This window comes from Equus asinus, chromosome 11 (assembly GCF_041296235.1).
Source record: "Equus asinus isolate D_3611 breed Donkey chromosome 11, EquAss-T2T_v2, whole genome shotgun sequence".
Lineage (NCBI taxonomy): Eukaryota > Metazoa > Chordata > Mammalia > Perissodactyla > Equidae > Equus > Equus asinus.
The window spans coordinates 78,647,853-78,672,901 of NC_091800.1; the positions used below are offsets into that span (position 1 = coordinate 78,647,853).

Genomic DNA, 25,049 nt, shown 5'->3' on the forward strand with positions numbered 1-25,049 from the left:
GCAAATGTCAGTTCAGAATGTCTGAGGACCTTGTGGTTGGGAGGAATTTTAGTGGCCATTTATTCCAGCCACTTGGTGTTCTAAACTTTCCGTCATGAGATGAAGTAACATATGTGTGGGCCCAATAAAGGCACTCAGTAAGGTTTGCTAAACCCATTTCCTGGCAACCTTGTTTATTTCTGCATGGCTTGATTTGGTAAAAATTTCTTCTTTCCTATTCATACATCATCATGCCTTCTAATTCCCATTCATTGGTCTAAATTCTATCAATCGGGGGAGTATTGGATATATCTAACTCCTCTTCCACAGGATGGCCTTTTAGATATTTGAAAATGATTATCTCATTTCCTCTGAGTTTCTTTGATACATATTTTTCTGTCCTTATTGAAATCCAACCCCTCTAGAGTGCTCTGATTCCCATCTCCTCTGGCTTCTCAAGGATTTCTATTACCTCTCTCTGCTCCATTGTCAATCTTTCCTCTCTGATACTTTATTCCTGTTGGAGCTGTACATAATCTGGGACAGTATTTCCCAACTCTGTCAGACTCAATATCCCCCCTTTTTATAAAAAATATTTTGCAATGCTCTCTTTTCTCTCCTAAAATGAAATTCATTGATAATATAACTTATACCTCATGAAAATGGTAATAAAATGCCTTAACCATAACAAAATAGAGAAATAAAAAGAATGCAATTTATAATAGGACAATATATATATATATTTTTTTAAAGATTTTATTTTTTTCTTTTTCTCCCCAAAGCCCCCCGGTACATAGTTGTGTATTCTTCGTTGTGGGTTCTTCTAGTTGTGGCATGTGGGACGCTGCCTCAGCGTGGTCTGATGAGTAGTGCCATGTCCGCGCCCAGGATTCGAACTAACGAAACACTGGGCCACCTGCAGCGGAGCGCGCGAACTTAACCACTCGGCCACGGGGCCAGCCCCTATAATAGGACAATATACTTTAATTTGCAAATGCTTGGGCTGTGTGGTAGGTGGCTTCTTAAATGGCTCCCAATTAAATTATCCCTTCCCCTTGTTTGTAGGGTGGACTTAATGACTTGCTTCTAGTGAATAGAATACAGCAAAATGATGGGACACCACTTCCAAGATTGCATTATAAAAACTGTGACTTGCATCCTCTGTCTCTCTGTCTCTCTCTCTCTCTCTGGTTCTTGCTTATTCTGATGAAGCAAGCAGCCACATAGAAAGGACTATGTTGAAACAAACTGTGCGTAACCTTTGGCCCACTGCCAGTAAGCAACTGAGGCTCTCAACCCAAAAGTCTGCATGGAACTGAATCCTGCAACAACCACATGAATGAGCTGAGAAGTGGATTCATCCCCAGTTGAGCCTTCAGATGAGACTGCAGCCCCAGTTAATATCTTGATTGCAGCCTTATCAGAGAGCCTGAGCCAGAGGAACCACCTGAGCTGCACCTGGATTCCTGGCCCAGAGAAACTGTGAGATAATAAATGTTGTTGTTCCAAGCTGCTAAATTTTGGGGTAAAGGGTTACTCAGCAGTAGATACTAACAATCCATGATGAATTAGTGAAATTATTTCATCCACTTCTAGGGAATCATTTGGATTTAAGAGAAGTAGGATCAAAAGTCATTCTGAAAAGAAATTTCAAGAATGGGAAAGAGCAGAGATCTGAGTGGACACTGATTAAAAACCAGTGTTAGATTAGAAACTAGTTTTAGGAAAACCAGAATTACTCCAGTGTTGACCAAAAAATCAGCCCCTTTACAGCCTAGTGATCTTCACACCATGTGTTCTAAGTTAAAAAACTTGTGGCCGGCCCTGTGGCCAAGTGGTTAAGTTTGCACACTCCACTTCGGTGGCCCAGGGTTCAGATCCTGGGTGCGGACATGCCACTGCTCATTAGGCCATGCTGAGGCGGCGTCCCACATGCCACAACTAGAAGGACCCACAACTAAAATATACAACTGTGTACTTGGGGGGATTTGGGGAGAAAAAAAGCAGGAAAAAAAATAAAAGAAGATTGGCAGCAGTTGTTAGCTCCGGCGCCAATCTTTTAAAAAAAACTTCAGTAACAATGAAATCCTTGATGTTTTGCTTCCTTGCACAAGCACTGTGATTTGTTTATAGAACCTAAATGTTTTCCTGGACAAATATAACCTGTTAAAAGTGCATATCATCAATACTCTTTTAAATAGCTTTTTCCCCCCTTAAACGTGTGCTAACTTTTGACTACAACTGCACCTTTTCCTTCTCTGCTGAGCGTTAGGCTGTACCATCTTCTCTATTTGATTGTATGAGGCTCTTCCTTCCCTGACGACCATGGGGAAAATCTTGGAGGAGTTTCATAATCTGTGGTCTTTTCCCCACAAGTGCATAAAATAAGAGGATGAGGGAAATATCCTTAATTGAAGTGGGTAAGTTGATAACATGTGAAGACAAGTTACAGACTAAGACTGTTCAAGTGAAAAAATGAGGAAGTATGGTAATCTTATAAATAAGCTCAGCTTTATTTATTATTTGTAAGTGTAGGGACAAAATAATTTTCTTTGTTATGATATGGGTCAAGGGTGGTGATAGTATTACAGAAAACAAATCTCCTCTTTGCAACCCGCATTGTTGTAGAGCCCACATGGAGGCTTAATTTTGGATGAGATATGTGGAAATTGTGCAGGTCTCGGGGCTATCTTCTCTTCGCAAACAGCCTTGTACAAGGCAGGATATTTGGCATCCCTGGCTTCTGCCTACTAAATGCCACTAGTTCCCTTTAATAATTGTGACAGTCAGAAATGCTCCTACAAATTTTTGAAACTCCCTTCTGAGTGCTGGCACCACCATTGGAAATCACTGCTCTGCTATTCCTTTTAAATTCCTCATCAAGTCCTGTTAACTCTACTGTCAAAAGGAATCATGCTGTTCATAGTACATGATTTGTCCTTGAGCAAGACCCCACCCTCAGCTCAAGGAGCATAGGACTTAGCCTAAGTTGATCAGTGCTCATGTACATCTGGTGACAGTGGTGGTTTAGGGTACATGGTCCAATCTGTGCTGATCACACATAATGGAGTTTTTGATTAATATCTTGGGAAAGAGACTCTGGTCTTCCCGGCCAACTTGAACGACAGAGGTTGTAGGGTATGGAGCTGCTGTAGTCATTTTGCATCTTGTGGAGCCTGTAGTAAAAATCAACCCAGTCGAATGCAAAATTGGCTCTGGGTTCCCTATAGGTGATTCTTTCCATGCTCTAAGTCCTGATAGACTTGAGGCAGAGGAAACTATATTTCTCCTTCATGGATTAGGGGGTACATAACAGCATGGTCCAGGAAGAACTTGTATATGCAATCTGTGATCCTAGTACTTCCATGGAATATTTTCATTGCATTGTCTTGATCTCTGAACCAGTTATGTGTTGCCAAGACTACATCCTTTACCCTTAGGGGAGGGAAGAAAAAGGAGGGTCAACAGACAGGTGCACAAAAACACCTTCTAGTCTTAATTATTTTGTTTATTGTCTCTCCCCCTACTAGAATGTAATCTTCACAGGGGCAAGAATCTTTACCCATTTGCTTCACCACTGTATCCCCAGTGCCTGGGACAGTGCTGCTGAGTGATGAGGAAAAGGTAAATCTTGGTTTCCTGGTTTTCCATATTTGCCACCTAAACAGTATTCATTGATAGCCACACCCTTTCTGTTTTTTAACTTTTTGTTATAGAAAATTTCAGATATATACAAAGTAGGGAAAATATAAATGAACTTCCTTGTACCCATTACCCAACTTCACAATTGCCATGGCCAATCCAGTTTCATGTATACATAGCTCCACTTTCTGTCTTTGGCCCTCTAACTAGATTATATTAAAGCGAATCCCAGAAGACTTCCACACACTCCTTTTAGCAGCTCTTCTCTAGTTTCTGGGATACTACTTCCTTGTTTATTGTCTATTTCTTTTTAGCCGTTTCTCTTTGGTCTCTGATCTTATGAGGAGCTCTGGAGATAGGATGGTGCTTTGGATTTGTCCCAACTTTTATTACTCTGCCCACCCCACCCCCGACTCATGGACCAGTCGTTGAGTCAAGGCTGCTTCCCAGGGAGGGGGCATGAATTTGGGTGAGTCTCTCTTCAGCTGATATAGAACAGGTCTGAGTAGCTCACCACAGCATCCATGACAGTCCACTCTTTATGCTATCATGTCCATTACCTTCATAGAATAGTTCTGGGCACAGCTTCCTTAAGACTTTGTTTGGTCTCTTTTCCTTGGATGTTACAAGAGGAAGGTTGATGGGATGTGTCTTAGGTCCATTCGGGCTGCTTTAGCAGAATACCATAGACTGGCTGACGTATAAACAACAGAAACTTATTTCTCACAGTTCTGGAGGCTGGAAGTCCAAGATCAAGGTACCAGCAGATCTGGTGTCTCGTGAAGGCCTGCTACCTGGCTTACAGACAGCTGTCTTTTGCTGAGGCCTTATGTGGTGGAGGGGGTGAGGGACCTCAGTAGGATCTCTTTTATGAGGGCACTAATCCAATTCTTGAGGGCTCTGCCCTCAGGACCTAATCACCTTCCAAAGGCTCGACTTCCTAATATCATCACATTAAGGGTTAGGTTTCAACATATGAATTTTGGGGGACACAGACCTTCAGTCCACAGCGGAGTGAAATACAGACTCTGCAACTGATGTTGAGATTGCAACTGACAGTCAGTGTCTCCTCCTCTACCACCAATTCCAGAGTGCTTGCTCCCTCAGTTGGCACCTCTGCTGGTACAGGTCACTTATCTTGTGAAGTGACCTTCATTTCTGATAGGGTAAGCCCCTGGTCACCATGGCCTTCCTAGGCTGTGGCTGCTGTGTTTGTCCACTTACCTTCAGTATTGGTCATGAGAACACCAAGAGACAGCTCAGTGGATTACCTGGGTACCAAATATGTTCTTGTTTCCATTGTGTCAAAGCAGGGCCACCTCCTTTTGATGGTCAGGGTCAATCTCTCTGCCGGGATGACTGCTCCTTTTCTTGCCTGATGGACATATTGCAGGAGGAGATTACAGTGCACTGGCTCTTCCATTCTTGAATATTCCACTTTTCCAGTGCATGGTTTCCTAAAAAAATGACTATAGATCCCTTTGGCAAAGGACTAGGGGAATCATTACTGTATTCACTTGCTACAGGGAATCCTGAGGACCTGACCTCTCTTTAATTAGTGAGTTCTGGGTCAGAACACTGGCTCAGGGATTGAGGTTGGTTTTATCACTTCTTCTACCATCTGTGACAACAGTTCTGGCATTTCAGCTTTACTGAATGTGGACTATAATTTTCTCCATAGTTCCAAGAGTCATCCTAGCAGCGTGATGCAACCATCTCCCAGAGTCCTTCCCAGAGAGGCAAATCACACATTGCAGGAGACAGCTCCTGTATAAGTAAACTCGCCCTTATCTAACTGCATCTTTCTTTCACTCCCTTTGATTCATCACCCTCAGGATCCAGTCCCATAAACAATCTCCAGCTTGGCCAGTACATGCAGGCTGGATCCTGCAGCCCCCTGGGGTGTATTCCCTTCGTCCCTCAGCAGGCCCAACATTTCCCTGCCAGGTGCTCTTTGCATTAGACTCTAGTTACTGGTCTTGTGGGAGAGGGGGTAGATCCTTCAGGGGCCTGTGTTGTCTTGCAATGCAGCGACTTCTGCCTTATGTTCAAACAAGGGACAAGCACAGCTTCAGAAAGAAGACAGCCACCTCTGCAGGCCCACATAGCTCTGAGTGGGGTGTCAAGGTTTTGAGAGCATTAACTGTAATGTCCCCATCCAAGTCGTAGGGTCCCACTTCTCCCAATGAGGCCCCTCATGTTGTCATAGCAGACACTCGTCCCAATGAGGCCCCTGACATTGTCATAGCAGATTTGCCAGGCTGAGGACTCGAACTTCTTTGGAATGCTGCTATTTGCATAATTAAGTCCTAGGCATTATCTATCCTCAGCTTTTTCTCTCCTCCAGCTGTAGGAGATAAGACACTCTTTGGATGCCACCAATGAGGCTTTCCAACTTTCACACTTTGCTGTCCATTGATGATTCATAGCCCTGAGCCTCACATTGTCTTTCTCTAATGCCTCAATGACTCAACAAGAGCCACCAGATTCCATTGTTCTCATAAGTGGAAACTTTTCTGAATCTCTCAAAAGCCTGGGAATTTTCTCCCACTCCTTTTATCCCATCCCAGTTCATCACAAATGAAGGTTTTAACAATTGCATTTCACCAGGAAGCCAGGGATTGTTGGTCCTCCCGTACTACCAGGGATGGGTTGTTGTTTCTAACTCTCAGGAGGATGATCCAGCTCTGTCTCTTTTAGAGTCTCTTTCCTCAGATCACTCCTGGCACCAACTGTTTTAGGTAGGTTCTCTGGGAAACAGGCCTGGAGATGAAGATTTGTGTGAGACAAGTTTACTGAGGAAGGAGTGACCTTGGTGTCTATACCTATAAAGAAATAATGGAAGTAGGCCTAGACATTGAATTGTGGTGGTAGTAACAAGGGCCTCAGTCAATCCCACTGGGAGTCTGAGCTGGGATGGCCTTTCAGAGTGGTCCTACCATGAGGGAGGGGCCAGGCCTCTATATCCCTCCTTCATCAAGCAGTCATTGGATGTTGGCTGCCCCTGGGGATATGCCATGAACTAGGGCAGGGCAGCTCTCTTCACTGAAGGCAGCTCCCCGAGAGGGGCTCAGCAGAGAGCCCAGAGCCAGCAATACCCCCAGCAGCTAGGGGATGATGAGGGGACCTGGGAAGCCACCACTGTCCCTCTTTAAACTCCCCTTGACTCATCTGTCTCTTATTAAGCATTGGTTCTCCCCTGGCTCCATTCTCAGGCTTTTTCTTTGATGCATATTCCTTTGAGGATGGGGGCACATCACATCTACTCCCAATGCTTTAACCACACCCTGTGCCTGGATCTCCACAGTTTCCTACCCGCCGGATTCTACTTGTGTTCGCACCTAGCCTCTTTGGACTGCCCCCTTTTGCATCACCTGGCCAACTTTCTGATTCACCCGCTAAACACTGCTTCTATGTTTGTGCCTTAACTGCCTTCCCTGCCCTACACGCTGTAGACTCAGGCTCGCCTCCTCCGGTCTCCCAGCACTGATATCACAACCCTTCTGGGAGCGGAAATGGGATACTTTACAAGCACATTTCCTACTTTGTGTCTCAGTATCCAATTTTGCTCTTTCCTTTCACCCCCCAAAGCCACAGCCCATCATCCACACTGCTGCTGGAGGATGCTTTCTACAATACATATCTTTATTCATGCAGGAGTAGCTATTGGACACTTGCCACATCCTGCCTAGATTATTTTCTGGGCGTGCTGTCGTGAGTGATACAGATCAAGTCCCTGCTCTCATCGAGTTTACATTTTAGTGGGGAGAGCAGGCAATTACAATGAAGAAATGAATGAGTGAATGGATAGATAAATATTAGATAGTGATAAATGCCATGCCAAGAATTAGAATAATATGATAAAGTGATGGCCTGGCTATCAAAGGCTTCCCATTGTCTTCTGGGTACAGTGCAGATTTTAACTTGGCACAAAAGGCTCCCATGGAGACAGGTTCTGGGCCCTGCCAAGGGTGGGATGTGGGTTCTTCTGGCCCCTTGGATTTGGGCATTTGGTGGTAGGCTCTTCCCAGAGGGCCAGGCCCTCTGGCCTGGGGGCCTCCCTCCTGTCTCCTCTTCCTTCCTCTATCCTCCAGGGATCCCCACACTCTGGAACAGTGTTGCTTACGAGCCACAGTGAGAAAAACCCAGCTGGCCTCAGCAAGTTTATTCTTATCAGTGATGGAACCAGACAATTAACAATCCATTTCAATGGTGACTTTTGCCATTATTTTTGGGAAATGCTGAGTAGGTCATGACTTTTGGGAGGAGAGATTTTTTTAAACTCGGAGGTATAATGCTCATTTCTACTGAGCCTGTCACTGGGGCTTGGTTTGCAGCCCCCACACTCAGCATTGTCCCCTCCTAGCCCAACACCCCCTCCCCAACTCTGTCTCACTGAGGTTATGGAAGGAGCTTGTGTTAAGCAGGAAAACTAAACAAAAACAAAATGAAACCAAGCATGTTATTAGAGGGTTCCATGTCATGGCTGATAATTCCTCCCAAATCCCTGTTCTCATCAGGAACCTGTGACTTCATTTCCCTGCCTTCATCATTCCCTGTGAGCACAGACGAAAGAGGGAGCAGAAATTCCCCTTCTCTCAGAAATGGAAGCTCCTGGCAATCTTGCTTTGTCAGGCCCCAGCTTTGCTCGTTTATCAGGACTCCTAATCACTAACCTGAAGAAATTGATGCCCGATTCCCTAAGTCTCCCTGATGTCCAGCCGGAGCGCCTCTCTCTCCTCGAGCCTCCTCTTTCCTGCTTTATTTGGGCATCCTCCTCATCTCTTTTTCTCCGCTTCTCCTTCTCCCTTCTTTGCAGACCTGGTGTGGTCACTGTCTTAGCTGCAGCTCCTCCTAGTGGCAAGTACGGTCAATCACCGGTTGGCGTGTGGCTGACAATAGCCCTGGCTTACCTGCTCTCTTGCAGACTGAAAAGACATTAAAACAGGAGAAGACAAACATTTATCACTCAGAGGAGGTTCAACTTTTCTTTTAACCACAACAGACAGTCCAGTCAGAAAGCATGAGACATTTATCCTTTATTATTTGATTACAATATACACACGAAAAATTACAACTACATAAATCAAACTTTTCAGTAGAACATACAATCAAGCCTTTTAGGTATTTTTCTATTATTACACATAATATATAATTGATGAAAAATAAAAACATTTTTATCTCAATGTTTGTATCTGAATTGCACTATAAAAGAAGTTGATTCTGTAAGATTGACGTTGCTCACATTGATTGCCCTTTTGAGTGGAGTCAGCATGCTTTACTGTATAAGCTCTGTAATGCTAGGGAGATGCCTGTATTTCTGCGTCTGACAATAGTCTTAAGAAGGGTGGAGTGAACTGTGTGATAAGAAAAAGGTTAGGAAGACTCTTCTGCGCCTAAAAATTTTACCATGTCACGTGGCCTGAAATAGTACACTTACCTTGGACTAAAGTCATATGTTCATATGGATACGCATATGTCATTAGAGTCAATTAATTATCAGCTCTTTCTCCTTTCTATGGATAACCGTCTGAAATCCTAACTCTGAACCACCGGAAAGAGGTGGAAAAATGGTCCTGTAAGGAGCTGGGTGAATTCCTGCCCCAGGGAAGCTAAAGAACAGAGTGAGAAGTGGGGACAGAGGATGGAGGAGCATTCTAGAAGGTGGGAAAAGACTGTGAACAGGGATTTCATAGCTTTACCTCCAGCTCTCCTCGGGCACAGCTTGTTAAAATTGATATTTCATGAGTTCTTTTGAAAATTTCTCTCCCCAAAATGTCAGTAGTACAGGTGAGGGGCTTGAAAGAATCACTTTCATTCTTTGTTTAACCTGTTAAGTGTCAACACATTAAATCCTCCTAACAACGTTATGAGGTAGGCACTATTGGAATATTCACTGCGCAGATGAACTGAGGCACAGAGAAGTTAAGTGACTTGCCTAGAGTCACTTAGCAAGTAAACGCGGGGCAGATTCCAGCCGGCAATCTGGCCAGCACACGCGTGCGTTAGCACACGCCGCTGGAACTGCTCTTCTGGCTGGAGGAGGGCATGGCTGGGCCCAGAAGCAGGAGCTTTTCTGATGTAGGACTCTAGGCCAGACGACTCAAGCTCATCGCAGTGGATCGACCAAGATCTTTTAGGCAACACTGACTGATTGTCAGTGCTGTCAGGTCTGAAAGGGGACTGTCTTGTGCTGAAGCTTAATTTAGCAGGCAGGGTTCTATCTCAGCCTTCCCGATTCTAGGCGGAGTACTACACTGATGAGCTGGGATCTGGGTGGCCTCCATTCTACACATTTGCATGGCACAGATGAGAATACTCTTTAGCCCACAGTGGACACTCATTTCATTAATTACTTTTTGTAAAACAAAGACAATGAGATTTCTTAAGAAAGTCTTTCATGGTGATTTAAGTGTTTTAAAAATGATAAATTGAAAAGTTTCACAGCAGCAAAAGCTGGGAGAACTCAGATGCTGTGGCCTTGACTGTATTTGTCAGTATGCAGTGTATTGCTCTGGTGGGCCCAAGAAAGGTGGAGGGAAAAAACAACTCAGTGACTGAAACCCCCACTTGCTTTGCACATACAGGCGCCATTGGATTAAAAGAACAATTAAAGAAAGATCAAACTCACCCTTGTTATAGTGACTTTTTATGCTTTTTAAATTTTTTCCAACTGTAATTTTATCTAATATGTTAGCTTAAATCTATGTGGTTAGAACTGTTACCAAGGGTAGGAGGTCTAATTACAGATCAACCACTGAAATCTGGGTAGTTTTAACCACCAACATCTGCAACAGTTAAATACAACCCGTGTCGCTTCTGTTATGCAGTGTTTCCTACTGTATTTCTGAAAATGTGCTCAATTGTCACATAGTAAAAAGTAAATATTGGGCTGATTCCCAGGGATGGTGGTACTCTTAAAAAAGTGATTCCAGTTTCTATGTTCTTAAAAACAACTTAAAGTAAACATATGAAATAAGATTCCAATCCTTTCACCTCTGATTACTGGTCCATCTAAGATTCCATCCATTTGGAATGGATGGGGCTATGGACAGTATCCTTGGAAAGCTTATGAGTTTAGACTACAGGGCAGGTCAGTTTTATATTTTCGCATAGAAAAAACTTTTTGCTCACAGAGCCAGATGGTAGACAGAATTGCTCTACTTAATTCTGGAAGCTGTTCATGAAGGAGCGTGCACGGGATACATTGACAGAGATAAATGTTTTGGAAAGGACTTCCACCAAAAACAGAAACTTGATTTGCAATTGAAGAGGGTTTGTCTGTTCCCTAAGTGACTGATCTTCAAGAATGGCTTTAAGAAAGGTGTGAACTGAAAATTAAATCTGAAATCTCCAGCTTAGTAACGTCTTCCTGTATGCTTACACATCTGGGCCTATGATTAATTTCTGGTCATTTGGCAGGACTGTTATAACAAATCACAATCTGAAATAAACTTCTCATACTCAATTTGTGTGTTACAGTGCATTTGCTTAGCACCCAAAGATTACATTTTTTGCCAGAGTTTGTAACAAGGAATAACTCAGATTTGTGTTGCAAACAGAAAATTGAGAGCTAGTATTTAATCTTTGTGAACAGTCCAGAATAATACTATGCTTACAAACTAACCAGTGCAGGATTAGCATGTTGCATTGTGCGTTCACATATAGAAGTTCACGTGTATAGCATTTCTCTTTCCAGAAATAATTAGGGGATTCAGGTAAAACCAATTATTTGTGAATACTTTGTCATATAAAAGAGGTCCCTGTGCTGAACCACACACTGGGAGATGGTGAATCACGGGTTCCTTCCAGGGGATGTTATGTTTGATTACTCTTATAGTCCATAATATTTTACCCTTTTCATTTTGTGTTCATATTTTCAGTGGTTTATGAAGTAACAGACTCTAGATTTCATTCCAAATGGAAAGTTGGCATGAAAACTCTCAATCCAATTATTCCTGTACACATTTTGAAACAAATCATTTTGGCCTTTTTGAAAATTTTACAGGAGGTGATAAAAATAGGAAATTTCAGGTTTCAGATGTTTTATTGCATTCTCGTAGCATAACAGCTTCATTAAAAATAATTTTGCAATACAATGTGCACCTTGTGAGATGTCTAAAACACCTTTGCTGGCTTTCTTTTTAAAGCTTTGTTTGCAAGGAAGTTGTGTTATTTTATATTTTGTTTCATTTTATTTTGCTAAGATTTTGTGAGATATTGCATTATTGCACCCAAATGCATGGTTGTCAGGATTAAGGGCCTGGATGTGGTTCTTCTCTGGAGGGTGCGGACTCAGGGGACTTTCAAGCTGAGATCACACACGCTAAGATGCTGGGGTTGGTGTCAGGGCTTCTTTTGATCTCCTGAACTGAGAGCCCTTCCATTTACGGGATGGGCTGGACGTGGACGAGGGCAGGTCTTCTCTAGAGCACTCAAATACTACAGAGCTTTTTGCTCTGTCATTAGAGGAGAACACGGAGGGGAGAGCAAAGGAGTCCCTCAGTCTCTGACTCTGGGAAATGACAACACACAGTGAATTTTAGGTGAGTGGAGAGGAACCTTAGAAGTCATCTAATGCAAATGTACTTTTGAATTGTACTCATTCCCCTCTCCAAAATCCCCCTTCCAAGTAAGTCTCAAATGTCTCTCGCGATGGGAAATTTAGTCTCCAAGGGCAGCGCCTTCTGTCTGCGAACAACCCCAGCGTTACAGAGTTCTTCCTGCTATCGAACTGAAATCTGTCTTCCTGTAATTTCCACCCATTGTTCATAGTTACATGTCTCAGACCCAGAAAGAAACAGGCCTATTTTCCATTCTCTGGCAGCCATTCGGCTCTCAGAAGGGAGGGAGTGGGTAGAGTGAGACGGATTTGTGGGCAGACAGGGTCCTGTTCTCTCTGACCCTCGGTCTCTTCTTCTGTGAAATGGTGATTATAAAACCTGACTTACAGGGTGGTTGTGAGGATTTGAAAAATGTGTGTAAGACACCTAGCACAGTTTCTGGCATATAGTAGCTACTCAATAACAGATTGTCATTATTATTACCATTGAAGGTGCCTAGTAATTTCCCCTAGAGTCTTCTTTTCTTTAGGCTAATTAGCCTCCATTTTGTATCTGTTTTTCATATTTTGTAGTTTGGGCCTCTACATCTTCTCAGTCATTCTAGTCTTGCCCAGGATGTTTCCATCCTTTTTTAGACCTGGTGCATGCTGGAGAGCAGAGCCAAAACACTCCCCATGTCACTCTTTGAAACTGTATTGGTGTCTACATAGTATGCTCTATTCTAGTCCTTTCACTGAGACCAAACGTTCAGGAAATGCCTGTTGAGAGAATGGTAAGCATTTCATGGAATAAGAAAAATAGGGAATTTTGAAACTAAAATTCATTCTCTAACATTATTCTATTAAATTACAGCATGCTCCTTGTGTGTGGGTCTTTGTGCTACGCACCTGCGTATTCCTTATCTTGCTCTTCATATCAGCCTAGAGATGTCGATATTTTCTCTCTTTTACCACTGAGGATATAGAAGTTTGGAGAATTTAAGTAACCCATTTACGTAAAGGCAGTATTCCAGATTTGAACTTAGTTCCTCTTACTCCAGATTTGAACTTAGTTCCTCTTACTTGGAAGCAGGCCCTTTCTCCCTACTGTACACAGAAGGAGTCCACAGTCTCATCTGGCATGATGAACAACATTTTGGATCTCTTTTCATCCCCTGAACTCAGCATTTCACTTTCTCTCTTGCTCCTTCCTTCTCCCTTCTCTCACATGGCAGCAGTGAGGCTGAAGGCCTCGTTGCCCCCTCAGCTCAATGCAGGGCCCAGTGGACCTGGTAGGGTTGAGCTAACCGGATCAGTGAGTGAGGTGATACCAGCTTCTTGAAAACAACTGAGGCAAAAATCGTGTTTGTGACTTCTGAGGCAATTCTCATGTGAACCCAATTCACTCAGCACAAACCACAGTGGATGGATGGTTTTCTGGCGGAGGGAAATCAATGCGATGGGTGGTCCTAACATGCACTTGCATGAACCTTCTCTGGAGAACAGAAGACTCCTAGAGGGGAACAGAAAGGCTTTCTTCTCTTCTCTGCTGCGTCCATCACCAGCATGCTGTTCCCAGTGAGAGACGAGTGGGGAAATGCAAAATTACAGCCCATATTCAACAGAGGTCACGTTACCCCAGACTGCCTGAACCCGTTTCTGCATCCATGAGCCAGGCACACAAGCAGCTGAGAGCCCTCCCTGCCACTTCCTGCCTCCAAACTTCTGCTTTGCATCCATCTCACTGTTTACATTTGATTTTCTTTCTGTTTCCCCAATGTAGCATGCAGCTCCCCAGTCCCCAAAGGGTATGTCATGAGACAAGCAGAATTGCCAGTCCCTAGTGAAGAGCACCATAATTACAGTATCTCTGGGCCCTTTTAACATTACTCTAAATGGACATTTTCAAATCATTTGAGAAATATTAAAATTTAAAAATGCAATAGAACCTCAGTCCAGGGTTAAATGTTTAATAATATATAAAAAGCAAGTGGTTATAAAGGAAAAAATATGCCTGTAGCCAACATATTCTATAAAATAGACTCTAAAGCAGTAAGTCATAAATGTTAGCCTAGAAAGACCAGGCTGGAGGTTGCCAGCTCGTAATAACATTCCTCTTCTTGTCCTGTTGTTTCTTTTTCAGATCACATGAAAACAAGTATTAGAATATATTTTGCCTATAGGTGCCAAGACTTGTATTGTTCACTTTCAGACACTTTCCTTTATTGTATTTGGGAACAAAAGCCTGGCTATAGCATGAGGAAGGGTGTTGGGTGGAGACAGAAGAAGAGAAAAGAGATAGACGCAGGAACACTACTGTACAGGAACTTAAAACATTCAGCAGTTTCAGAAACTCCCAGAAGACCCTTCCTTTGCTCAAATCTGCCCAGCTCTTTCAGTCATGCAGGTCTATCTTGGAAAAGCTCTTATGTCAGTCAGTGTCCCACCAGGACACAGTGACATCTCAATTAGGATGATTTGGGGGTGGGGGTTGGAGGAGTGGGGGCGTTGAATAAAGGGACTACTTACACATGTATGGGGGGGGCTGTTGGGGAGTCCCAAAGACTAGTGCAGTAAGCAGTGCTAATACGACAGAGCTGTTCCCACCTCTGGCCCCAGAAGGACAAGGAGAGGGGCAGTTACAGGGGCCTGGGAGAATCATGTAGATAGGATGGCCTTTGGAGGATGGAGGGACATAGCCAGCTCCAGGGGACCCTACAGAGACTGAGCTGGAGGAATAAATATTCTAATTCTCTTCCCAATCTCCCATCAGCACTGCTCACTGGCCAAGCCTAACTGGAATTCGGAGGGCACTGTACTCCCAACAGATCAGAGGGCAAGCAGACAGCAAGGTGAGTGGTGGTCAAATGGGTTTGGAAGGGCAGATGGGCGATATCTGGCACAGCCTTGATTGCTGTGGCATAACATAAAGGTAGGTGCGTCACGCTGGGCTGGTCAGTGTTCTGTTGTGTCATGTAAATTATAGACTTTACTAAGATTGTGTTCTCGCAGAATCATGGACAATGTTCTTTTTTCCCCTTGAATCACAATTTAAAGTACTCTACACCTGAAAAATTATTGCTTGTTCTTAGAGGGTGTGTGTGTGTGTCTGTTAGTTCTTCCCCAAGCCTTAGATGCGAATTGGAAAACTGGACAATGGCATGAGGGACAAGCAGGCTTGACGTTCTCTTGCCTTGTGTGGGACAGAAGACAATGAAACTGAACTGGGCGCAGGATTTCTGGAATTGGGCTGCTAGATTCCCACACATAGTGTTCTTTAAAATGGAATGAGCCAGACTTGGATATTGCTCTGTGAATTATTGCCATCATTTGGTTTAGGTCTTTGGGGTTAGACCCTAGAGGCTGGGACATGGGATACACCTGAAGGAAATAGCCGTGGCTACTCTCACTGAGGTGAGCCTGGGACTGGAGAGGTAATGCTCTCTGGGACTCTGAGGAAGTCAAGTCTGCATTCAGAGGTTTGAAGCCACCAAGATTCCCACTGATGGAGATAGACATGGCTTCCCCCAGGTGGGTGACCTGGGCTGGGGAGGCTGGGCGGGGATGCTGAAGTCTGGTTGGGACCTATGAATCTGAGAGTGCCTGATTCTAGGAGCGACTGTGACACACGGTGCTGTCTTTCTGCTAACAGTAAACCTTCCATGCATTCTTGTTAGAGGTCACAGTTGCTGTCATTTGCACTGGGGAGATTAGGAGGGCAGAATTCCTTCTTCAAGATGGTTTAGGGTATCAGGATGTTTATCTTTGGAAGATGCTGTGTCCCGAAGAGCAGAGGCAACAAGCAAAGGCAACTTCTTGTGGCTGCAAGAAGTCAGGAGGCCATACCCAGGTGGACATGTAGACCCAGGGGCTTTGCCATAATTACATAGGTATTAAAAAGAAGTGTGATCTCATTTCGTAGCACAAGCTGGTGAAGCCAGCTATATCTGCAAAATATACATTAGCAAAGTACAACTTCTCCTTCAGTCTCAAGTCTTATTGCTCCTACCAATTATTTGCTCTACTTAATAGATATTCTTCACAGATTAGGAACTCAGCTTAGTGTAGAAAATACATTAGCAGACAAATTCTCTTAGAACTGAGGTGATAGTTGGACATACCAGGCTAGTATATCCCAAGCCTAGAAATCTGCAAACATGTATAGGGTTGAGTGGCAATATGGCATAGCAATATAGACTTGAGGCTGGAGTTTGTCATTGAAAGTGTGGGCATGCAGGGACATGAGTGTGAATTGGGAGAGTGTTGGCTTCATGGTCTGACTAGTGTAGGGTTAAGGCTACCCTGAAAAGTGACTGTCAAGCTCAATGGCCTTGCACTAGTTGTTTAATCTCTATGGTTTCTTCATCCGCAAACAGGCATAGCAATAGCCATCACCTTACAAAGTGGTTGTTAGGATGAAATGATTTGCTACATGTAAAGTGCTTAGAAAAATGTCTGGAACTTACTAAGTTTTCAATTCACTCACTCATTCATCATTCAAGAAATATTTATTGAGTTATGTGCCGGGAACTGTTTTAGCTATGGATAACACAGGTGAAAATATTTGCCTGCATGGAACTTATTATTAGGGGCATAGAGCCATGAAGATCTTTATAGTTTTATCCTTTTCTTCACATCACACACTTCTCATGTGTTGAAGAGATGTGCAGGTCACAGGCTGGAAGCTGTGTATGGTCCTCACCAGCTTTGCTGCTGTTAGGCATTTGATTCCTGACTGAGACTGAAGGAAGAAATGCATTCCTGTTGAAACTGCTCATTCGTTCTGAACTGCTGATGCTCCCTTGAGGATTTATGGGTTCAACACTGCTGAACTGAGGATTAGAAGTTTAACTCAAGGGCTGATCTATTTAGCCACCATCCTGGAAAGAAAAGCCCAGCCTACCACGGAGGTGAGTTTGGGGAGTTAAGCAAGAGGAACTTCCAACTTTTGAACTTTGCTGTAGGAGGGGGTGAAAGTTGAGAGCTGCTTCAAACATGGACGTTTTCTAGAGGTTTAAAAAACATTTCTGTTTTTTGCGGGGGGCCTCCCAGCAAGGGCCTACAACCCCCAATTCAATTAAAACCCGCAAAGAAACTCTCCCCAGCTCCATGCCACATGGCTACAATTCTCTCCAACATACGCTCTTTGGCATAGTGTCCTGGGTTAAATGTTTACAAATCCTGCTCTTGATTTAGGGCTGCGTCTGAGTTCAGCTCTCATATGCTATAGTTGTATTAACTGATTCTTGGAAGAGAAACTGGGAAAAGACTTGCAAAAAGCAAAGAAAGAAAACTAGCATTTTCTCATCTTTTAATCATGAAACTTGGGGTGGGAGAATCTGGCTTTTTCATGTTTATCTTACAAGCTTTATTCATTCATTTATCCAACAAACGCTTTGTGAGAGTCTACTTGGAGCAGGTATTGCACCTCCTGTTGGCGATAACACGGGAGCAAGCGGCAGCAACAGGACTGTTGTGGTTCTGGCCCTCATGGAGCTGATGACTTAGTAGGAGAGACAGATACTCATCAGATCTTTTGTAATGATAAATGTAAAAGTAACAACGGGGATATTTCTAAGAAGAGGTACACAGTTTAATAAGAATAAATAATAGGAGAAACTGCTTCATCAGGGAAGTAAGGTAAGCTTTCTCGAGGCAGGATAATTTAGCTGAGCTCTAAAGGAAGAACGGAGCTCTTACTGCCGCTGGAGGAGGAGTGACAGGAAGCAGAGCGGTCCAAGGAGAGGAGGGCGCATGCGCAAAGCCTGCGCGGTACATATTACATCGTGGAGTGAGGGCGGTGGGGTTGGAGCGCAGAGAGACAGGGATGGGGAGAGAGGGAGAACGGAGGGCAAGTTCCGTGGCTGATGAGGCTGGAGAGGAGGGAATGCCAGACCCTCCGTGCTTTATGGCACACGTTAAGGATTTGATCATCATCCTAACCGAAAGCCACTGAAGTGTTTTAAGGACTGGTGTGAGAAGTACGGTTAGGTTATTGGGAGGTACAACTTGTGCAGGTTTCCTTGGCAGGGAAACCTCCAGATTGCAATGCAGATCTGTTACCTGTGAAAGGAAAGAGGGGAGCAGGCAGGATTAGGCAGGAAGAGCCTTAGACCATGATGGACATGTGACAATTGTCAGACCACCCAGTAGGGAGCTGTCTTAGTCTGTGTGGGCTGCCATAATGGAATATCATAGACTGGGAGGCTTAAACAACAGAAATTTATTTGTCAGAGTTCTGGAGGCTGGAGGGCTGAGATCAGGGTGCTGGTATGGTTGTGGGGAAGGAGTGGGAAGAGAGAGAGAGAGAGAGAGAGACTTTGTGTTTCTTCCTCTCTTTATAAGAACACTGATCCCATAATGGGGGCTCCACTCTCTTGACTCATCTGCACCTAATTACCTCCCAGTGTCTTCACCTTTACATACCATTACACTGGGGGTTAGGGCTTCAGCAGATGGATTTTGGAAGGACACAAACCTTCAGTCCATAACAGAAATCATAATCAGTTTACTGAAATCCCTTTTAAATTAGTATATGGAGAATAAAAGTATTAATAAAATAATAAAATACAAATTATACATTTCCCACTGTGGTGCTTAAAGTAAATGACCTAGTTTATCCCCTAAGATAAAGCCTGGATGCATAAAACAGACCACATTGTGGATATTTCACATTTATTTGGTAATAAGTAATATTTTAAGTTTTTTTTTTCCCTGAGGAAGATTAGCTCTGAGCAAACATCTGTACCAGTCTTTCTCTATTTTATATGTGGGTCATTGCTACAGCATGATGGATGAGTAGTGTAGGTCTGCATCTGGGATCCGAACCCATGAACCGGGGCTGCCACAGCAGAGTGCACCGAACTTAATTACTAGGCCACGGGTCTGGCCCCTTAAGTAATATTTTAAGTCATTAGAAATTAATGCAAAATTTAGAGTATCTTATTTCGCACTTTTCTAGAGTATTTACGAACAGTTGGTGTTTAAAACCCATGCTAAGAGGTATTGGTAATTTATCAAATTATTCTAAAGCAGTAACAGATTGAAATTTTCTAATCAGTTGCCTGGCTGATCATATAAATGCTACAGAAATGAGTCACTACGTTGGTTATTAAACCAAGCTACTCTCCAGTGCAGACCCTTTCCTTGAGCTCCAAATTAGAGAGCTTCACCCATTTCTACGGAAGACATCTCCAACACGGGATGTTTGAAGCCTGTCATGGTTTCGCCTGTTTTGCCCCTCCGACCTTCCTCCCCACCACCCACCATCCACTGCTAGGTGCTTGCCCCGATCTACGTCATCACAAAAGCCAGAAACCTGGGGGGCCCCTCAGCTCCTTCCCCCTCATCATATTTAGCTGGACACTAGACTCTACTTTTTGAAGTCTCTGAGACCCAGCCTCATCTCTGCACCCCGCCCACACTGCCTGAGCTCAGGCCCTCTCTCTCAGCCTCCTCGAGACGGGGCGGGCCTCTCTCCTGGCCTCCCTACATCAGAATTACCACCTTCTTATGCAGTGGCTTTCAAAGCAAGATGGCTGGACCAGCGGCAGCAGCTGGAAACTAGTTGAAATGCAAATTCTCGGTTTCTATTGCAGACATACTGAATCAGACACTCAGAGTGGGCCTGGCGATCTGTGTTTGAATAAACCCGGTCATTCTGCTAATAGTAAAGGTTGAGAACCGCTGGCCTAGTTCATCCTCCACAGTGGGTTTTTCAAATCCCAAGCCGATTTTGTCTTTTCTCTGTTCAAAACACTTAAACGCCTCCTGTTCCTCACAAGACAGTGTTCACATTGGGCATAAAATAGTTCCAAGCCCCTCATCATCTAGCCGCTGCCTCCTTGTGCAGCTTCGGTTCTGCTGGCACGCTTCCCTTCCCACAGTTGCCCTCCAGTTAGTAGAAATGAATCATTTATCAAGATTCTATGGCTCTTTCCTGTGCCACAGAGCCTGCCCACACCATTGTTTCCATTTCCCTCTTCCACATTCTGCCTCACATTTCCACCACCATGCCAGTGGTTCCCCTGAGCCCCTGACTGGGTTGGCTACTCCCTCTCCAGGACTTCCATGGAACTGTGTGCACAGTTCCCTTCTGCGATGTGCACACATCTGCCCCGGTACCGTGAGGGCTCAGAGAGCAGGGAAGGCCACGTCTCTGCTTCTACTTCTGTGCCCTTGTTGCTTGGCACTGGGTCTAATGATTACTTGATTCTCAGTAAATGTTTGTTGAACCAACTGAACTGAGCTGAGTGGTGCCCTCTGGCTCCATTCCCCTGGCATTTGTACTGTCATTGACATTGCCGTTGCATTTGTCCTGGCTCTGGACAAGTCACTCACACTCTCTCTAGGTTGAAAGTGACAATATCTGGTTTGTCAATCACACAGGATTTTAAAGGATCAAATGAGGAGCCCAGAAAATTCAGAGCAATTATATCCCTTTGGATACAGACACTGGCTTGAGTCAAGTCTGAGTTTTCTCTGCCTTTCTGAATCCTGTAATTGGGACAACTTGCAACCTGATGCAAGTCCTTGGTTTGCTCCACCCTAGCCGTGCCTAGACCTGCTGTCACCTTGCTTCCCCAAGACCAATTCCTGGGAAAGTCCTAATTCCCATTGATGGTAAAAAGGGAAGGATAAGATAACAAGGAAATGCTGTGGGAAATCAAGGCTTTGGTTACTGGGGAGGGCCCCTGTCCAATGGCGAGCTCCAGAACTGCTCAGGAAGAGGTCAGCAAAGAATGCGAGCAGAGTGTGCCATGGCAGAAAGAGGGAGGCAGCAGTGGCTAAGGACGGGGCCAGATGTTAAGGAGCCTTTATGGGCACTCTGCTTTACTTGGGCTCTCTCATTTCATCCTCCCACTGCCCTATGAGGTAGGGACTATATTTTCTCATCAGAAGAGGAAAAAGAGGTTCTCAGAAGATGAAAAATTTCCCCAAAGTCCCCCAGTGTGAGAGCCAGGATTTGATTCACAACAGATCCACGAAATGCTACTGCCTGATCTGATGGTTTTGCAATAGCTTAGGCTGTAATGAAATAAGAGCAGAACTAGTGATGGGGGTATGTTTCAGAGCTGGTGACTTCATTTTTCATTTGTGAGAGCCAGTACGGGACAGTGGTTGTTATGAATTGTATTGTGTTCCCCCAAAACTGATGTTGAAGTCCTAACTCCTAATACCTCAGACTGTGATCTTATTTGGAGATAGCGTCTTTACAGATGTAATCAAGGTAAAATGAGGTCATTAATATGGGCTCTAATTCAATATGACTGGTGTCCTTATTAAAAGAGGAGATTTGGACATAAAGACACGTATAGAGGGAAGACAATCTGAAGATACACGGAGATGATGGCCCTCAGAAGGAACCAACTCTGCTGACACTTTCCTTTGGGACTTCTGGCCTCCAGAACTGTGGGACAATACATTTCTGTTGTGTAGGCTACCTAGTTTGTTACAGCAGCCACAGGAAACTAATATAGTGATTAAAAGTATGAATTCAAGAATCAGAATGCCTGGTCACGAATTCCCCAGCTTTGGCATTTACTGGCTCTGTGACTGTGAGCAAGTTAGTCAGTCTCTCTGTGCATTAATTATCTCCTCTGTAAGATGAGGCTGGATGTGCCTCATGAACTTGTTACAACCATTAAACGTGTTGATGCACGGAGGGCACGTAGATAGTGCTTGGCCCAGAGAAGAGCTCTCTCCATGTTGGCTGTTCTACAGATGATCTCAGTGTGCATCACAGCCTGCCTCTCCTACTCCACAGGACCGCACATCACTGTGGGAATGCACACGAAGGCAGGATGGACTTCTGCTCGCTGTGGTGATGCTACGGTACCACGGGTGACGCTGTTAATTACTCCTCTTTCACAGGCAGGGAGCATGGTAGGCTATCTACTAGGGAACTGTGTCCTAGTTCCATGGGTCAGGGCCTCACTCAAGCTGGGGAAGGAAAAGAAGGGGAGAAGAGAATGCACCTGTTTTGAGGATTTCCCAGTGTATTCATTTCCTAGGGCTGCCATAACAAACCAACCCAAACCTGGTGTCTTAAAACAACAGAAGCTTTTTCTCTCATAGTTCTGGAAGCTAGAAGTCTGAAGTCAAGGTGTCAGCAGGGCTGTGCTCCCTATGAAGGCTCCAGGGGACAATCCACTCTCACCTTGTCCAGCTCTGTGGCCCCAGGTGCTCCTTGGCTTTTGGCTGCATCACTCCAGTTTCTTCACATGGCCTTCTCCTCCTTTGTGTCCATGTCTTCTCCCCCTCTCCCTCTTATAAGGACACTTATCATTGGATTTAGGACTTGCCTGGGTATCCAAGATGATCTCATTTCAAGATCTTTAACTTAATTACTTCCGTAAAGACTTTTCTTTCAAATAAGGTCACACACAGGTTCTGGAGGTCAGAAGTGAACATATTTGGGGGGGCACTATTCAATCCAGGACAGCAAATATTTTACACAAATTATCTAATTAAGTTTTTATAACAGCTCTACATATCTGCATCTCATGGATAAGGATACTCAGAAAAAGAGCTTGGCTGCCTTCCCCCAGTATAGTGGCAGAGTGAGGCTTCAAGGATTGGTATTTATGACCTGCTGGCCCATGTCCCACCCTTTCCCCATGCTTTGAGTTAAGCAAACTGTTTAAAACCTTCCAGAGAGAACCATCTTGCTTTAGGCCATGGGCACCCCAACACAAGGGTCACATATGAGAATGAAGAAAAGAATGGGCCTCGTGCTTCTTTCATAAGATACCAGCTGCACAAGAAATACAATCTTCTTTGAAACTGACAGTTTTATGTTCTTGCATTTATGTTTGTATTCACAATGAGGACATTCACTTCCAATATTTAACTTACAGCTGGTAGGAAAAATCTTTGAACTGTTCTTAAGGTTTGTGCCAAATATTTTAAGATTCAAAGGCAGACAAAAAATTGTCATTTTCCTCAGCAGATTTTTCCCTCTTTCCTTATTGCCTGGTTTATTCACACTTGGCTTAGAACAAAGATATTTGAACAAGACTAAGTTTTCCGTTTTTTACTGGGAAACTCTCATGTCCCGTTATCCCTATTAAAACACCCCCACCAAAACCAATGTATACAGTCTTTAGTTTAATTCCTTTGATTTTTCATCTGTGTACAGATATGTTTTAATCAGGATGCCAAAATTCCACTCTTTTTGCCTTAGCTGGGGAGTTCTGAAAAGACAAAGAACAAAACCAAAACACTAGATTTTCAGTCAGGAGTTTGAAATGCAGCTCTTCCACTCATTAGCTCTGTGACCTGGAATGATAAGTCCAACTCTTTGTGTCTGTGTTTCCTCATCTGTAAAATGACGTTTAGTAATATTTATGTCCTGGCTTCTTCTGCGAGTGAAGTAAGACCCCACATTTAGATCAGCGTGGATGTTGCATCCTGGCATAGCACATACTTAATCCAGAGGGGCTGCCTCCCTCCCATTCTTCCTTCTTTTCTTCATTTGCTTAGAGTTTTCCTCTGTTCTCTCTCCTTACTGAGTTTTCCATTGTTGGCAAACAAACTTTTCCCCAAGCTGTTTTGAATTCTAGAACAATCCTCGTTATTTGGTCTTGGTTTCTATATTTTTTAGAAAAGTCAGCCCTTTTCTTTTGACTTTTTGCCTTCTAAATTTTTGTCCTGGCCTCCTCATTTTACTAACTCCTCCATGTGTTTCTGGGATCGAGTTTGTGTGTAAACACCAGGCAGTTTAAATTGCTGAGTCTGTTTCACTGGAGGAAGGAGAGGGGGCAAAGGGGGGTGAACGTTTTTTAGTTTATTTTAAAATTTTTGAGTCAAACGTGTCTCTTTCTGGTTTAAAATGCTCTTACAAATTTTACAAGCCTGGGATCGGCCCAGCTTTGCCCTTTTGGAGAGTGTTCAGCTTACCTTTGTCCCACTGTGGGCAGCACAACTGAAGAGGGAAAGCAAATGTCTTCCCCTCTGAGCGAAACGACTTTGTGCTCTTCCACTGGGGGCCGTGGCTGCTGGAGCGGGTGAAGGGACAGGGGTCAGCACTGGCCCTTTTGAAGGTGCGGTGACTTCCAGATGTGCATTGCCTGAGGTCGGGAAGCCTGTCCACTTGTCCAGATTCTCTATAACTTCTACCCTTGAACTAAATGGACACTCAGCTCTATGTCTGCTCCAGGAGTGCTTTGGATGTGCTCTGCATTCCCTAGGGCTGTAACAAACTGCCACAAACTGGATGGCTGAAAGCAGTGGAAGTGTATTTTCCCACAGGTCTGGAGGTGAGACACCTGAATCAGAGTGGCAGCAGAGCCATGTCCTGGCTTCTGGTGGTGGCCAGCAGTCCTGGGTGTTCCTTGGCTGGCAGCTGCATCACCCCGATCTCTGCCTCCGCCGTCATGTGGCGCTCTCTCTGTGTTAGTCTCTCCCTCTCTCCTCTCCTTGCAAGGACACCAATCATGTAGAATTAACGGCCCATGCTACTCCAGTAGGACCTCGTCTTAATTACATTTGCCAGGACCCTATTTCCAAAGGTCACCTTCACAGGTAGCAGTGGCTGGGACTTCAACACGTCGGTTCACCCCACAGCAGACATACAGAACTGAGTCTTCTGGCCTCAAGGGGAAGCAGCACAGGAGGTCTCACGCATGGCTAGTCTGTGTGAAGATGGGAGCGTGTTGGAGGGACGAGACCTGGATGTGAGGAACATACCTGCTTCTGAGTAGCTGTGTGGTTTAGCCTCTCAGGTTCTCGGTCTATAAAAGGGAGTGACGGGGTCTCTCCCCTCTAGATAGGATATTTGTTATGTGGGTCAAATCACGTTACTTTGTATCATATTTAAATCTTCATAATTTGGCTTCAGACCGCCTTTGTCTGTCATGTCACCTTTGATTTTATCCCTCTGTTT

At 44.2% G+C, this 25,049-nt stretch overlaps 1 long non-coding RNA gene across 1 annotated transcript in view; it reads left to right on the forward strand.

Moving 5' to 3' along the window:
- Positions 1-3,506: 3,506 nt before the first annotated feature.
- Positions 3,507-25,049, forward strand: part of LOC139046521 (uncharacterized) — a 66,811-nt gene continuing 45,268 nt past the window's right edge. Inside the window, exons 1-2 of the long non-coding RNA XR_011506651.1 lie at positions 3,507-3,603; positions 14,937-15,015. This is a non-coding gene — a long non-coding RNA (uncharacterized lncRNA). The remainder of the gene's footprint in view (positions 3,604-14,936; positions 15,016-25,049) is intronic.